This window comes from Plectropomus leopardus, chromosome 24 (assembly GCF_026936395.1).
Source record: "Plectropomus leopardus strain MGB_pleo_1.0 chromosome 24, ASM2693639v1, whole genome shotgun sequence".
Taxonomy (NCBI): Eukaryota; Metazoa; Chordata; class Actinopteri; order Perciformes; family Serranidae; genus Plectropomus; species Plectropomus leopardus.
In genome coordinates, this window is record NC_142199.1 from 6,037,501 (window position 1) to 6,054,695 (window position 17,195).

A 17,195-nucleotide genomic window follows, 5' to 3' on the forward strand; every position below is an offset into this window, starting at 1 on the left:
CTACTGTCCTCATACTTCCATGTGTCCTTTATGATGGCACAGATACAGCCAATACATGGCACTATAGGGCATGGTCAGTTGTAGATGGCAAAGGTCTGTGTGGCTATTAAATACAACCTTTGGACAGAGAATTCTTTTAACTTTGTTCGCTACATTATACTATATTACCATTTGGTTCAGTTCCATGATATTTAATGTCTTCTTTGTCTTCTGCTGTCATATCTCGCTTTAACTACTGTATGCTCCCCTGTCCCCACAATCTGCTCTGTTTGTATCCACAAGCTTTCAGGAAACGTGCACAAATACAGACTATATGAATGCAGAGTACAGAATACTCGGTCGGTTTCCGTATGTAATGTTGAGCATAACTGGCTGTTATAGTTCTAAAGAAGAGTTAATTTAAGATCAGCTAAATGTGAAAAGACAAGAAAAGACAAACAAACTGCTTTAGCCATGCAGCTGCTGTCCCCTCCGCCTGGTGCTGCACACTCAATCCTTTAAGCTCCGTTTCGACCAAGTAGTCTGGTTCAGTTCAGTTAGCTCGGTGTGCATTTTTTGAATTTCCATTGTGAATAGTTGTGGATGGTACCAATGGAACCATTCCTTCCTTTGTTGGGTAGTGTCGTTCCGGTGCGCTCAGGTGGCACTGAAACCCTGCTGTTGCATGACAAGAAGTCAATGCACAAACCTGCACTTTGAGAGAGACTCTCACTCCTGCCTGTTTTTCGTTGCTGTCTTTTATTTTAACGTTAATGAAAACAATCCTGCCCACATTTAGGGGTACTGTCTGCGGAGCAAACGATAGACAGATTAGGGTCTAGGTACATGTTTGTAAGATTTACTTTTTGTTCGACAGCTATTTTACTGAAGGTTTTTGGAAGACATGCAGCTTTAGTGGTAAGGAGAATCAGACCGATTTGTCCTCCTTTCTCCCCAGTTTATAAGTAAGTGAGCTATGGCAAAGAAATACTCCAAAGCTTGCAGCTACTTGCAGTCTTCAGCAATTCACCCGCTAAGTGTGAAGTAGATCAGATGAACAGATCTTGAGATATGAGAGGGAAACACAGAAAGACAGACGGAGATTCCTTGCTTTGTAGTTAAAATTTGATCCAAATGATTCATTAGAATTCAAAATCAGACTGCAATTGCCAACCTAAACCTCCTCTGAATAAACAGTACAGGTGAGGGTCAGAGGTCAGAGTCGTCATGCTGTTGCTGTCACTCATTCTTCATCTCTGCTTCCTGCTCGCTCCTCCTCTTTGACCCCCTCTCTTCCATTTGCTCCTCTTTTCCTCCCCACATCTCCTGTGCCACTCTCATCATCACACTCCCCTCATTTTCACTCCTCCTCCTCTCCTCCTCTTCTTTGCAACAACAGGAAAGAAAAATGTTGATAAAGACAGAGAGGGCGGGAGGAGAGAAAGGAATAATTTATTTCTCAGGTGATAAGTGACATTTGATGGACACACACGCACACACACACACACACACACACACACACACACACACACACACACACTCGCGCTCACACACACTCAGAGAGTAAGGCAGAGCAGCATCCAGCCAAGCTAACACGCAGTCTGAATACTGATTAACCAATCAGAGCCCATTTCTGCCTGGCACCAGAGACACTCGTTGGCTGCCATGGCAACCAAGAAAGCATCATAGCTGAAAGGAGAGGGAAGTGCCTTGGTGTGTGTGTGTTAAACTGAGCAGAGAAAGAAATCTGTCTCCTCCATCATGAGGAGCATTCACAACATATTTTTTTGAATCAGTCACTTTTTTTTTGCTGGTTGCTATGGAAATTATTATATGTTCAGCATCTTTAATGCTTTGAAACTTTCAAAGTGCTCCGAAATTAAAGCTGCACTGATCAATACTTTCTTATTAACAGTGTTTCAGATGACTATGAGAGACGAATCACTTGAGTAATAGAGCCACAGATAAGAAGACTCACCAAACTACAGTTTCCCCTGTGCTTTGTGGAGCAATTATTTTGTTTTAAACATAGTAATAAAACTAGTTGAAAGGGCGTTGAACTGTTAGACATGATCATTCGACTACTATGAAAGAAAATGGCAATTGTTGTTGTTGTGAGGTGAGATTTTGCAACATGCCAAAAGTAGGCTTCTTCGTACAGAGGGAAGCATGTTGCAATGTCAACGGTACACGTAAAAATGTCCGCTACTCTGAACATTGATTTCAATGGGAATGTCCGTCCAACACTATTGTTTCTATAGTTTTACAGCCCACTCATTCAGTAATAATAAAACAATGATCACTGCAACTTTTAAATGGAAGTATGATGCCTTTGCACAAAATATTTTGGAGTAAATGTGATCAAGCCTGTTGCTGGGTTTATTCTGGACAGAGCTTTGGCAACAGTGTGTCTGACACACTTTGATGACTGTGAAACATTTTATTATCTGAGAGGCCCTGAAAGAGAGAAGAGAGCAAAATTAAAGACAGGGAGAGCCTTTGTCTCGCTGCTTTGGCAATATTGTTCTCAACTGTCATGCAAATGAGGAGCAGTGGAGTGAGAAATGCAGGGAGAGATGGGGAGAGCAGAAAGAGATAGTGAAAATCGTGCTGTATTATTCCATATGTAGCCAAAAGCAGGAAAATTCAGTGTCTCTTTGTGTGCATTCAATGTAAACCCTTCTGAATGAGGTAGCATGCACACTATGTATATCAGTAAACAGTATTTTTCCTGTATACCACTGCAGGAAGTGTGATCATAGAGTGCATTATAGCACAGAACTGCTGCATGTCGCTACACAAACACATCTATTTACTCATCCAATCCCCAAGATTTAGGTTTCACCACACACCCCAGTCATGCTGTTGCTGGCACACACACAAACACACATACACACTCACAAAGCCATGAGTCATGGGGTAGTTTTCACAGTAATCACGTCCACTCCAAACCACTGCGTCACTTCTCGTCTCTGTGGAGCTGCGTCGTGTTTAGCTTGACCACCGCGCAAATTCAGCCTCTTCTAAAAGTGATCAAAAATGGCAGAATCATGTGTTGACAGTTAATCTCACCATCGCAATATCTAGAAGTGTAAAATTAACCTGTAGTACAAATTAACATTGACATGAGTGCTGTGTTTCACTCAGCGCCTCTGAGGCTCACTTCAGTAGTCTGTATTCACTTTCAAAGCATCAGCAGTGAGCCAGGAGGAAATTTGGGGGATTACTGAATACTATAACAAAATCAGGCAGGTTTAACACTTGGCTGCAATATTGCTGGGTTAACATTTAACAAGTGTGTCCTTTAACATCTGGATTAGTGATAAACTTTCAGTATTCAGACACCGTCCTCAGCAACAAAGAAGCAGCATTGTCTTGTCTTTAAATGTCTAAAGAAAGTCATGCATGTTTGTACTGCAAAACTAATGTTCCTCCAGGATTTTGAGGGCTTTTGGGGGGTGGCATTAATTAAATGGCAGCATTACTGAAAACTTGTAATGCATGTTGCATACTGCATTGCATTGCATGGTATATGGGAGTAAGATGTAGGGTACATAATATGTACACTCAAATTTGCTGTGCATTCTGGGTATTTTATAGTGCACTATATAGTGGATGAAATTAACAGCTGAGAATTTGAGCACCACTACAAAATAGCAAACACACCATGTAGTGCACATTTTCCATGATGGGGAACTGTTTCAAACACAGCTTGCGTGTGTCACAGGAGTGCACACTCCTTTAGCATTGGTCTTATGATAAAGAAAGAGAGGGGCGAGTAGTGTTTAAGCTAGTCATAAAACTGGGTGCAACTTAACAATTACATTTTTTTAAATGTTGTGAATAGTCAAATTTGTGGTTAAGTTGAGGCAAAGAGAAAAAACAGCAAGGTCACACATAATTTACAGTGATTGGCTGAATTTGTTGATTAACCTTCTGAAAGTTGAAACATCACTTTTCTTGTGCTGTGTTCAGATGTCTGTCATAAGCATTTAAAACTTTGAAAACTGAGCAAATCTGACGCCATTACAAAAGTCAGTGAGCAACTTGGCAGGAGATGACCCACAAACTGCAAGAAATTAGGAAAAGGAGACGAGAAAATGTCCTGAGAATTAGTTTTTGAAAAGAGAGAGAAAGAGAAATTATTAGAAGTTAATTAAAATAATAAAAATAGGGAACAATGTCCAGGAAAACTATATTTATTATTGTTATTAGTAGTAGTAGTAGTAGTAGTAAGTATTTTATTGATAAATGTATATCTTTTTTTTCTTTTCTTTTTTGCTAAATTTTAGGAAAATTGCTTGTGTTTTTTGAAAGAAATCAAGCGAACTGCTCAGGTTTCAAAGGGTTAAATAACTGTTAGTTTATTGCTGTCATTGCAACATTATGGAGAGGTTGACGAAGGCAGTGTCAACCATGTCATAAAAGGTTAGTTTGCTGCATTATTTAGAAGTTAATATGAGGACAAACCATTATTCAAACATGCCAGTATGACATACTGTTTTTCCCACAGTTAAAGTAAGCCTTTAGAACTTTTATTGCACATATATTTAAAGTAAGGAAACTGAGAAATGCACCTTTAAGGCACTAAATCCTGAGTGTGTATCGCCTTTGTGTCTGAATATCTGTGTGTATGTGATATTATTAGATGGATGGATGGGAAGAACAGAGAAAAGGAGGAGTGCATTATTACAAGATTTTGAAGGGCACCTCAGCAGGTTTAATATTGAAGTCAGAAAGAAGCCTTCAATATCAGAATTCATAAATATTGCATTTCATATGAATATGATTTCCCTGGCTGGCTCTCATCTGACAAACACACACAAATATCTTATTATAATTTGGGATATTCTAGTCGTTTGTTATGAAGCTGTGTCATCAGGTGTTAACCTACTAATAAAGCCTCAATCCCACTGCGCAAAAATGCAACGCAGAAGTACACAATTGGCATCCACAACCGGGTGATGGACACATAACAAAGGGTGGATCTGCAAAGTTCAGCTCCTTAACCTCAGATATGCAATGACGCACGGCCACTAATTACCATCTGTCTCCTCCTAAGCAGTGCTAAAACACTGATCCAATTTAGTCTGCACCAAGTTTGAAAAAGGGATTGAATAATTAAGAAAAATGCTGCTTTCGTCTGTTTACCAATACTACGCCCTGTCTGTGACATCAAACAAACACACTGAAACAACACACACACACACACACACACACACACACACGTATCTGCAACAGAGCTGTGCACACAACTCTACTCTACTGGCAATGGAAAAGCAATCTAGCCTTTTTTTTAACGCGTTTACCAGTGTTTAACACCTGCGTGCATGCTCTGATTTTGGTAGAAAAAGGGAAAAAAGGCTGAAATATCTTCTAAAGAGAGGTTTACATTTTGTGCTTCATTTATGCATTTATAACATCTGGAGCATGTGTATTCTGGCTATACAGGAAGGCATTTGCAGTTTCTGAATGCTAGAAAAAGTAGAAGAAAAGGCATGAATGAAAAAGCTCTTTGCCTTCAGTGCACACAGAAAATTAGGATCTCACTATGGGACCTTTTTGAGGAACTAGAGTTAAAATTACTGGTGAAACTTCTGCCAACAGTTCACATTTTGCTGGAAATAGAAAACCATGGGTGTGAATGGAAAAGAAGAATAAGGCAGAGCTGGGTCAAAAGCAGCAGCGTTTTTGGGCCTAACAGGTAACTCAGCATGTTGGTTCATTCACAAAACAACCCCACCACGCTGGGTAGGAGCCATATTGAGCGTTTTTTTTTTATCCCCCCCATTTTTAGAGAGTAGCTTTGAAGTCACAGCTCCATGGTTTGAGAACAAGCAGGGGAGAGAGAGTGCACTTCCTTTGGAGGTTTCTGAGAATAGGCCGCTTTATTTCTGTCTACCTCTTTGCGGGTGCGGAAAGAGAAAAATGGACTGGAGCAGAGAGAGAAGAGAGTCAGGCAGACAGAGAGATCAATGCCCAACCTCAGCACAAAGCGCAAGGAAAAATAAAGTGTTTTTCTTTGCTTTTAGGCAGCAGTAGGTGTGCAGGTTTGGTGACCTTGGCAACCGGCAATGGAGCATTTGATTGGTGTGTGTGCACGGGAGTGTGTGTCACATGCAGAGGAGGTCAAGATGTTTAAATGGAAAATCAATGCCTTACTTACAAATGCACATCTAGAAAAGGCCTATTTTCTACAGAATAAGAGGAGTTTTTTGCTTCTTTTGAGCAGTTAGTTTATTCGCACAATAAACCTTTATTTAGGTAGAGCTTTTTAGCCTGACAGTTTTGTCAGTTGATCATAGTGTGAGGCACGTCTGCAATTTCACCCGTGGGTGCTGCCGCCACTCAGCCAATTCAGCCATTTCGGCATTCACAAAAGGTAATTGTCCAGGTGTGTGCCGGCAGCTGTTACCGCAATTACTCTAAATTATAGAGAAAAAAAAAGAAATAAACTTAACCTGCTCTGGTTGACTTTTATCTAACCTCTCAGTTGAGCTGTCGTCGAGATCATGAGATGAAAAAGCTTCAGTGAGTGTGACACTCCACAATCCAGCTGGGAGGCATTGAATTAGCAGGTACACTTATCAAATTTCTCTTTAAAATTAAACTTCTTTCATTTTACCAAGTCTACAGCCATCTTCGTGGAGCTACATGTTGCGTTTTCATATTAATAAATCACTGCCTTGTTCTTTTTAAGACATTAGTGTAATTACTGTTAACAAATAAGACCAATGGGGAGACATCCAGTGGCCTGTCCTTGTACATTTTGTGCAGCCAGATATGACCTGACTGCACAAAATGTTCCATCACAGTGTGCAACTAAACTTAAGACCATAACACAGTAGTGTCACTCCTGATTAACACTCCACTGTTTCATACATGAAGGCTTTCTGGGCAATGAAGGGGAGGCTATATTGATAAAGTGGAAAGTTCTCAAGATTAATACACTGAACTCTCGAAGACCTTGGTGCCTTTATTTTGTTGACACTGATTGAGTGATGCAATGGTAACTTGACAACGAATCAGTTTTTCAAGTTATTTGATTTAGTCATCACTGAATCTTTTTTGCTTTATGGTTAATAATTTGTTAATGTGCAATGCTAAATTTACAAGTTTCTGGTGATCTATTTTCTCTGTCTGATCTGACTTGTTTTCTCTCCTGTGTTTATGACTTAAGACCAGGTACAAAAAAAGTTGGAAAAGAGTTTTTACCAAGATAGTCTTCTGGCATTCCTTAAACATATTAAATGCAGACCCAACATTTTTTTGAAATGCTTCATGGTGTTTCATGTCATGTTTGCTAAATGGTGCTAGACCAAAAGTACAGTTGTTGCTTTGGTTACTTTTCATTGTAGCCCTACAGAACAATGTATAGCTCGTTTTCAACATGCCCCACTGTATGTAAGACCTTATGTTGTATTATATCTACAGATAGTCTGTTTGTCATAATGCATTCTGTATATAGATGACATTGTACTAGATAATAGAAGGAGGGTGACATACTGTCTGGTTTTCATTGCCTAAAATATGAAAACTCTGCAGTATTTTCATCAAACATTAACAACACAAACACACCCACCCCAGCTCCCTCCCACGTCCCTCTGTCCGTCGATCTGGCTCTCTCTCTGTTTTTGCTGTCTGTCAATATCGGTGGCATTTCCAGCCTGCAGACAGCTTCTCCCATCAGGCCTCATGACTGACGGCAGAACTCTTGTGCATGCGTATGAATACAAGTGGGCTAATAACCTATTCTCTGCCCGTCCCCTTAATGTGTCCATCAATCCATTTGACCATCTAAGCTGAATAAATATCTTTAAATCAGCCACAGCTTGTAAGACTGAAATGTCACACTCAATAACTGAAATCACACTGGCTTAAAGTCGATCAGCTGTTTGTTCATCCAGCACTTTGGTCCACTACAAGATATCTCAACAACCACTTTATCAGATTGTCTAGTGGCTGATGTGGTGACCCCTGACCTTTCCTTTTGTGCCAGTCCCACTTCCATGTACTGATACTCTCCTCCAGCAGCTCCATGCTGCCCGTTTTAGACTTGTTTGTTTTGTTGTGATTAACAAACTGAGTACAGATTCGACACTCTTGACCTTGTTGTGCAGCCGATTGCACGTAGAGACATTCTGAGTCTGAATGTGGACGGAAAGAGGCACAATTTACATTTTCAAGCCAGCACCAGCATGACCTTTTTGAAGGTATTACACCTGGAGAGTTCAGGACATGATTTGTCTCGTGCACTTTACCTTGGAATATTTAAACAGCGAAACTGCATCATTCCCATATGAGCACATGCACAAGGTTGATAAACCACGGGCAGGAAAAGGGCAGCTATGAGGGCAATGACAGTGAAAATGTCATGCAGTGTTGCTGCTGCTAAAGGCAGGTAGTACCACTCCAGAGGAGGGAGACGATTTGAAAGGAATTACAAATGTTTTGCAGCTCCAAAATAGCCGCGGTTATATCTGTTTCAGACTAATCCATATCTTAGGCTGGATTGCACCAACAAGTATTAATTTAATCTAAGAGTAACTCTCACCAGAGTTTAGTTAAACCAGATTAAAATGTGAACATCCAGATTTTAAATTAAGCTGAGCTCTGTTGCACCATCATTAATCAATCTCAATTAAATAAAGCCAAGTTTATTTATTTAAACAGAATTTAATTTAACATATATGGAGATGTGAGTAGCAAAAATGCATAATATCAAATATAAATAAACAGATATTAATTAGTTTATTTATATATTATGTCTCTTTTTCCCCTAATAATTCCTTTATTTTCTTCTTCAGTGGATCCTCTAAAGCCTATTATAATGTTAAAGGGGAGCTGCCCAGGGTGGGGGTAGCTGATGGAGGTGGGGGGGTATTGTTGTGCATTAATATGTTTGTTGTTTATTCTCCAAGTTACAAAATAAAATGTTGATAACAAAAAAGAATTTAAACTGAATTAAATCAATAGGGACAACCATCATATTGAAACATGATTATTTTGCTCAATCCGGCCACAGTAAAAGTTAAATCTCTGCAACTGTAACTTCAGAAATAACGAATTAAATCTAATCTAGATTTAGAGTAAACACTGTAGAGTAAACTGAGTTTAAAAGCAAGGTTTAAATTGAATCTTTCCTAATTTTTAGGAAATATATCACCCTGCTTACAGTATTGTTATATATAACAAATAACATATTACATCGTGACCCCTGTGTCATGCAACATATCAGATCACCAGATTCTTGCCAAAGCACAGCCCTAGCAGACACAGTGCACTGTAGCCATAACAAGAGACAACTTTCAGCCGAAACTGCACTGTCATGTCTCTCAGCAGCATGCTGACGGGCAGCTCTGCTGTCCTGTGGACACTGAGGAGCTACAGCACCATCAACAACCAAAAATCATTTGACCAGAGTGATGGCAGCTCAGCTGGAACTGTCGACATGTTGCCTGTCCTGAATAGTCCCTCCTGTCTGCATGGATGGCCGCCTGCAGAGATGGCCTGATCCCTGAGCGCTGCCTTTTTCACTTAAAGCAGAACTTGAGGAGGCAGATGAAAACTTGAAAGTGTTTGTTCCTACTGTGTGAAAGAGGATGTTGTGGTTTGAATAAGTGTCCAGATTTTCTGCCCAAACCTGCTGGCCATTTTTAGTGTAAAATTAACACAATGTTTTTTTGTGTGAATACTACAGGAGCCAGAAAAAGTTTCACTGCTTCATCCAAGTGACAGTGAAGTGGCTGAGACAGCTGAGACATGAGTGTCTCAAAGAAGCAGGGACTGCCGGTGGATGGTTCGGGTGTGAGACTTGCTTAAAATTCAAAATAGGGAACTACAGAGCAAAGCTGTCAAGATGTGGATGTGCGGAGGAGTCAGGTAATGCAGAGGAGAGGAGCAGAGACGGGCCTGAACAGAGAGAAGTAACCCTGCTGCAACATCAAGAAATCCAGCCGAGCTGAAGTGAGCTCACCTGCCCGAGTTTTTGAAGCCAGAGTGTTAGAAGCAGAGATGATGGAGACGAGATGTGCTGGTGAGCGACATCTTTCAGCCCTGACCCTCTTTGTGAGTTGACTCATTTTTGTTTCCCTGTTTTCTCTTGAGTCGGCCTTTCATATGTCGTCTCACAGTGCTCCCTGATATACTTCATTCCTAATAATTTCAGCTGTCAACTAGCACGACTTGTGTTTACTGAGAGGAAATTACTCCGGTCCTGGCCTCTCTTTGTGTGTGTTGTCTGTCAGGTTTCATACAGAAGAGGTCGGTGGAGGGTTACATAATATGGTGCAATATTTTCAAGCTTTCATTAACCACATCGTCTGAGTTTTAAAGATCAATGTTTCAGGATATTACCAGTGTCTAAAACAGTGTGAAATGCTTAACAAGTATCAACATCAAATCAGTTCTCAGAGCAATCAGCCTGAACATAGACCATGAGGCCAAGAAAAGGCCTCAAACAGCAACATGTTCACACATCCAAGAATCTGCAAGTTAAAACTAGATAGATATATCTTTTATTTGTAAACTGTTCTGTAACTTTACGATTGATTATGACACACAGAGGACAAAAGAGTGGAGGGTGGCTTCTGGGACTTCAGCCCCAAATGTTTCCTTAAAAGCCCCAAATCTTTTAGGTTTCTAAATACCTCCGACTCTGTCTTTCAGGTAATACTGTACGCCACCCCCATCAAATTTCATCCCACCTACAGCTCTCAACAAAAGGTAAGAAAGCTTTATTTGTACAGCACATTTCATACAGCAAGGCAATTCAAAGTGCTTTACCGGGCAATAAAATATAATAACATAATAAAGAGTACAGATTTGCAATAAAAGAGTAGTGAATGTAATGATGAGTAAATGAATAAAATGGCTGACAAGAGATACAAAGATAAAAATATTATTTGAAATTATATAAAATCAAAACTCTTACAGGTGTCTTCATGGAAAACACTATTTTCTAAGCATTGCACTTGGAGGATTTCTTTTATTTCTAACTGCAATTGCAACATTACACCAATGTGGTGACACTGTATTATATATGTCTGTTGTGGACAGAAAAAACATTTGAAATAAAATAAAATTCTGTTTTTTTTTAAATTTTGTTTTTCTTGACAGCTATAATGTGTTTCCCAAATGATATATAGATTTTATCTCAAATTACTTGAAAAATGATGCATATATCTTCAGTAAATGGGAAATAAAATATCACTGGGGAGGTATGCCCCCAGCCCACCGAGCCCTGAATGTTTACGACATCTGGCTCTGCCACGGTTGATAATAGGATGCAAATTTTCAAGTTTACTGGATGTGAGGATTTCTTAAACTTCCCATGGGTCCTAGCCAGACTTGAACAAGGACATAATAGTTCATAGTCAGCACCTTAAACAACAAAGCCATGAGAGCACCCGTTATATATCAGCCACATGTTAATTGTTTCATTTGTTCTAATTTTGGAAAGCCAAACTCCTCATCATAATCAAAGGCAAAGCTGCAAAAAAAGTTCTCCCAGAACATTGTTTTGTCTCACAATTATTTATAATTAGACAATCAAAATTAGTGAACATCTAACCTGGGAACCACTTCAAAAAGTGAAAGTTTGGGGTTGGATGAGGCTTCAATTATCCAGCACTTTGAGAGTCTTTTCACACCTTGTTCAGTATCCAGGCAAAACTATAAGACTTAACTACAATCTTCCGGCCTAATTAGCCTCATTAAAATCCCATAAATGCAAATGTCCAATTAATTCCGCGAATCTATTCTCAAGACTCTTGTTAAAGCAAACCATGAACAAAGAAGGTGGAGGTCCTGGACACAATGTGAGATTTTTCAAATTGTGGCCTTCAAGAGCAGAAATGTGAAGCTGCAGCTCAGTTCTGCTGTGTAACGTGCACATTTCAGCATGTCTTCCAGCATTGTGCTAAACTATGTATTAAGCAAACTGTGGGTACAACTCCACCGAGAGACAAGAAGGATGAGAAGAAGTAACAAGAATTCATCCTTTTGATAAGATTCTCTCAAAGACACCTGCTGCCAGAAATGCCATTAAATGTCAGCTGTCTGTTCCTGGCTCGACAACACACAGACACACACACGCACGTTTTTTTCTCTCCGTCTCACCTCAAAACAGTGTTAGAAGGTCGTACAAAAGAGGATCAGGTCTCGAGTCAGTCTCAGAGAAATGAACCAGGCTTTTCTTTAATGACATTCACACAGAACATAATGACGAACAGTGAGAGGAGAGAGAGGCTGGCGGACTATTCTTCAGCTCGCATTCATGCATTTACGGCATAGCTAATGCATGATGGGATATGACAGTTGGGCTTGTTGCTTTATATCAGTGGGTCAAAAAGAGATGTTTAAAGCTTGCTGCTGTGGAAATGGGACATGTGTCATCTGCGTCGCTCTGCTCTGTGGAAACCCCAAATTTAACTAATGTCCTGTTTTTGTTGAGCAACTTTAATGATGTTTTCAGGGGATTCCTTAAAGCTCTCATTTCATAAAAAGTCAGACTTCCATGTCCTTTTTAATATAAAGCAAGTACAGGTGCTGATACAGTATAGTATCTGGATATGGCAATGCTGAATCAAAACAGATGCAAAGTATGGATTTAAAAAATTATTAGCTTTACAAATGCAAATAAAATATTCAATTAGCCTATTGGTATAATAAAACCAGTTACTTGATACATTAACTGCAATAAAAAAATAATTGGAATGAGATGAACAGGCTAAAAATGTAACTTCTTAGATAAAAAAATTGTTGAAAAGATTTCCTTTGGGGACATAATTTGCAGTTAAAAAAATGTAATACATTGCAATGCATTGCAATAGATGTTTTTGCAATACTCAGCATACTGCAAAATATTTAATATTATAGCCTTGGGCCTTTGGTGATTCCCATCAACTTACAGGATGTATATAAATACTGGAAAAGAACTGAAACGCCACAGAAACTGCAGGCTGCCAGGACGTCTGTTGAGTTGTGACACTATATAAAAGGAAGAAACTGCCACTACAGTGTATTTACAGCCATTCCTCCAGCTGCTGAGGTGGTACAGAGATGCCCAGAGCGTACAAATGAAACATCAGGAAACACTGACCAATCAGAGCAAACTGGGCATTTTGGAGGACGGCTTAAAGAAAAGGGCGCAGAAACGGAGCGTTTTAGACCGAGGGTGATACAGATATGATCAGACAGACAGTATGAGATAGATAATATTGTTGCAATGAAAACAGTAATGTTCCGTGGATAACCTCCATGTAATATAACATAAAAGCAAATTTATTTCCTTTAGCTAACAACATAACATAGCTCTACACACTTTCCGCCTCTTCTTCGTGTTCGCCCACTATTTGAAATCATGTTTGAATTGAGTTTAAATCTGATATGTTTAAAAAATGCAGAGCAAGTATTATTATCTATTATATATAATAGAAAAAGAAAAAAAAAACATCTAAATTTTGTCCATGAGAATGTGTTGAAACCCAGGTATTTCCTGAAATGTCAGACTATTCCTTTAATTGTAGCAAGGATTAGCAGTTAAGAGTGCCATAATCTGTTAAGCACAGTGGATTTCACACCAGCTTTTTTCAGAATGATGCTTTATTTATTTATTTAGTTAGTTATTGTTTATGTGTATAGGGACACATATACAGCTTAAACCAATAACACACACCACAGCATTTATAGCCTAAGCTAATTTGCTATGCCCGTCCCTATGGGCCTTTAAAATACATAAAACCCAACAACAAATACACAAGAGGTGGCGCTAAACACAAACTTAAAAATAAATATGTACATTAAGGAAACAAAACTCAGAACTCAATGACAAAACTATAGACAGAATAATACAAGACACAGACTATTATACAATATAGCACCATAAAACAAGATGCAGCAAATCATTTATTCAAAAACTGTTTCAGTTTGAGTTTAAAATTATCCTTTATAGTCAGGACACAGTTTCTGATTGCTTAACTTTCTTTAGATATCTCTAAATTTGTCTGCAAATCAATTGCAGTTTTCTCTAAATCTTATCAGACTTTTGTCTTTATTTCACCTGTAAATTGAACAAGATGACAGAAGTAACCTTTCAAGTAATTTATTAGGAAATGACGTTCCCATAAATCAACATATGACTCTTTTGTTTTACATCAGAAAGGAGTAAATGCTTTTACCCTCTGCTACTAGAAATAAAATTCTGCAAAAAAGTACTAAATCCTGTAATTGTTTAATAATGTTATATTGGACTAAACAATGTCATATTTCAATAACCTGCATCTAAAATAGGCCTAAAAAAGGTGAAAATATATTACTGTAGAATGCAAACTTCACTAACTTTGCTAAAATCCCTACATTTCCAGAAAATATCCCGACCATACGCCTTCACTCGAAGCTGTGGCCGAGGCAGGAAGTCCTGGCTGTCACCTCTGTGTGGCCTCGTGCCTCCAGGCTGGTGAAAGTGCAGATGTGGCAGTGAGGGGCAGCTGGATCTGTTCCTCAGGTATAAGTGAAGGTTCACTGCACACGGGCACAGAGGACACGAACACACATAAAAATTACATCACGACCATCGTTAGGCTGCAGAAATAAAGTACGCTCACAAAGACTATAAAACATTCAACTTTGATCAGCTCAGCTGTTTTTGGAAAATGTACTTGAAGAGACGGCTCACTCCAAGTCAAAAATACACATGTTCTCTTACCTGTAGTGTTATTTATCAATCTAGATTCTTTTGTGTGAGTTTCCTTCACTTGAATACAACAAAACTAAATTTCGCTCAGCTTGTGGTGCTGAAAACACCCAAAAAATACATCTGTATTTATTCTGCAGACTGCTAACAGCATGGCTGTCAAACGCTCCCAGGACCAGTGACACACGCAGAACGAACTGATACCAGGTCAGTTTGTTGGGGAGGTATTGCTGAATATAAAGGTCAGCAGAGCAAAGCTATTTCTGTTGAGAGAAAATGACATGAGGGGCGTTGGGAATACTGGGAAAGAATGTCTTGAGTGATCAGAAACCATTTGGATGTCATAGACAAACACCTCTTTACACTCTGATTCATCACACACAGACACAATGCAGAAAAGAGGGGAGAAAAGAAGATAGAAGAAAAGAAATAATGAAGATCCCCGTAGTCTGTCTTGTTCCGGCTGAGCAGTCAGGACTCTCAGCTCTACGGCTTTCCAAATTGACAATTTTCTCCGAGTGTTATCCGCAAAGACGAGAGGCTGTTATATCTCGGCCTGAAGAGATGGCTCTCTGGACAAATAAACAGGTATTTACGCACACACATACACAAAAATGCACATTTGCACAATCAAACGACTGAGTGAATCGCTCAAAGAATTGGTTTCTGAGACAGAAATGAAAGCAGACAGAATACATTTCTCCAGGAAAAAGAGGCCTTAGTGATACTGTTTGTGTGTGACAGGACTTTCACACCTTCCTCTCCCTCCTGCCTCTGCATTGTGTGAATCCTCCAATGTCCAACAGCGAGGGAACAAGAGCAGCGTTTTTTTTTTTTCATCCCTGACAGCATGTGAATTACAGTGGCCCCACCGAATAACTTAATGTGAGTACAAAAGGCACTGAAATGGTCTGATTTTGTATAATAAACAGCTTTTTGATTGCAGGGACTTCACACCAAAGAATGAAAAGCCAGGATGATTAAATGTGTGAGTGTGTGTGTGTGTGTGTTTGTACAAAAGAGAGAGAGTGAGGCAAGGGTGGAGAGAATGGAAATCCAAAAAGAGGAGCTGTTACTCCCTCTAGTGGTTTAACTCTTGCATAGTTTAGTCAAAATAAAAAGTATAAAATGTCTATATTATATTAATTTTTTATTGAAACAAGTGGGCGGTACATAGAGAAAATAGAAAACTTTTATTTTATCAAACAAAGTTATCAGTGAAATTATGAAGCAGAAGAAATGTGCAATTATAATTAAAAAAATAAAAGAAAAGTGAATAACATATAATAATCCCATACAGAACATTAGTAAAGGTGGTGCATAAAAATAAGAATAAGCAGAAATAATGATAAAAAAAGGTACCCAGCCGGTACACAGATGCACAGGCACACACATCTTGAAGTACTTCTTTTGTCGCATTTGCTGTCAAGGTGATAAATGATTCAGGGATCGTACCTGGGGTACTGGTTGGGGCTGCTGAGTCTTTTTCTGCAGGTTTTTGCACAGCATGATAATCGTACATGAATTTTTATTTATTGTAAATTATATTTGGTTAAATGTGTCCCATTTTTATACTTTTTTACATGGAATGCCTTGTAATTTTTTTAAATTTTATTTTATGTTTCTATGCATTTAGGGTATGTCTTTTATGTATGTCATGGTGAAACTCAAGGCAAATTGTCACATTTGTGGTTTTCGTAATTCACAATTTCAACTAGGTGGATCTTACACAGGGGCTAGATATATGTGTAAATATGTGTGTGCCGGCCAGGTGGCAAGACATGCGTCTAATCTGGACACGCACCAGGCAAGCTACTAAAGTGAGACCTTATCAGGGGCATAAAATGTCTATATTGAAATGTGTTTAAGATTGTTGGCTGAAATAGTTTGATCCTACCTAAGTCACAACTGAGCCAGCTCCTTTTGCTTATGTTGTGAAACACACTGTTATCAAGAGTCAAAAATCAACTTACAAGCACAAATCATCTGTTTTATTCTTCTAGACTTGTTTCCAAAACAGGGAGAGTCTGATTTTGCACTCAGGTGGAGTCGTGTTCACTGTATTCACGAGAACGCTCCTCTTGCAGCTTCAAAAGGAGAAATTGTCTGAAAGCTCAAAGTTCAGGAGGAGGTTCCATGGAAGTTTATTTTTCGAAGGATGGTAAGTGATTGTCATTTTCTGTTGTATGGTGTTATTCTTTGTAATTTTATTATATGTCAGAGGAAAATGTTAATATTTGCAAAGGCCTCCTCTTTTCCCTCTGTTATTATGCTTTAACCTTTGCTGCAAGCTTGCTAAATTGTTCGTCTTGGTTTCTGGACGCCAAAGGTCACTGTTGTCTAGCAGCTGTGTGATCATGACTTTAAACTGCAGCATTTAGGGTTTAGTGGCATCTGGCGGTGAGACTGCAGATTCGAAACAGCTGAATGCCCCTCAGCTCAGCTCTCCCTTTTTGGGCGTCTAGTGGCCTTCAGGTAACATAAAAACGTCAAAGCCCCTTTCTATAGACGGTGCTTGTTT

At 39.1% G+C, this 17,195-nt stretch overlaps 1 protein-coding gene across 3 annotated transcripts in view; it reads left to right on the forward strand.

Annotated features, from left to right (window-relative positions):
* Window positions 1–15,550, forward strand: part of LOC121962894 (fibroblast growth factor 14-like) — a 95,598-nt gene extending 80,048 nt beyond the window's left edge. For 2 of the 3 annotated variants that reach the window (XR_015775905.1, XR_015775907.1), the window contains exons 6-11: window positions 9,680–10,047; window positions 10,648–10,704; window positions 14,346–14,485; window positions 14,815–14,881; window positions 15,059–15,262; window positions 15,419–15,550. The gene's annotated coding sequence lies outside the window, so the exon portion shown is untranslated. The remainder of the gene's footprint in view (window positions 1–9,679; window positions 10,048–10,647; window positions 10,705–14,345; window positions 14,486–14,814; window positions 14,882–15,058; window positions 15,263–15,418) is intronic. The other variant, XR_015775906.1, reaches the window with a different exon arrangement.
* Window positions 15,551–17,195: the final 1,645 nt, after the last annotated feature.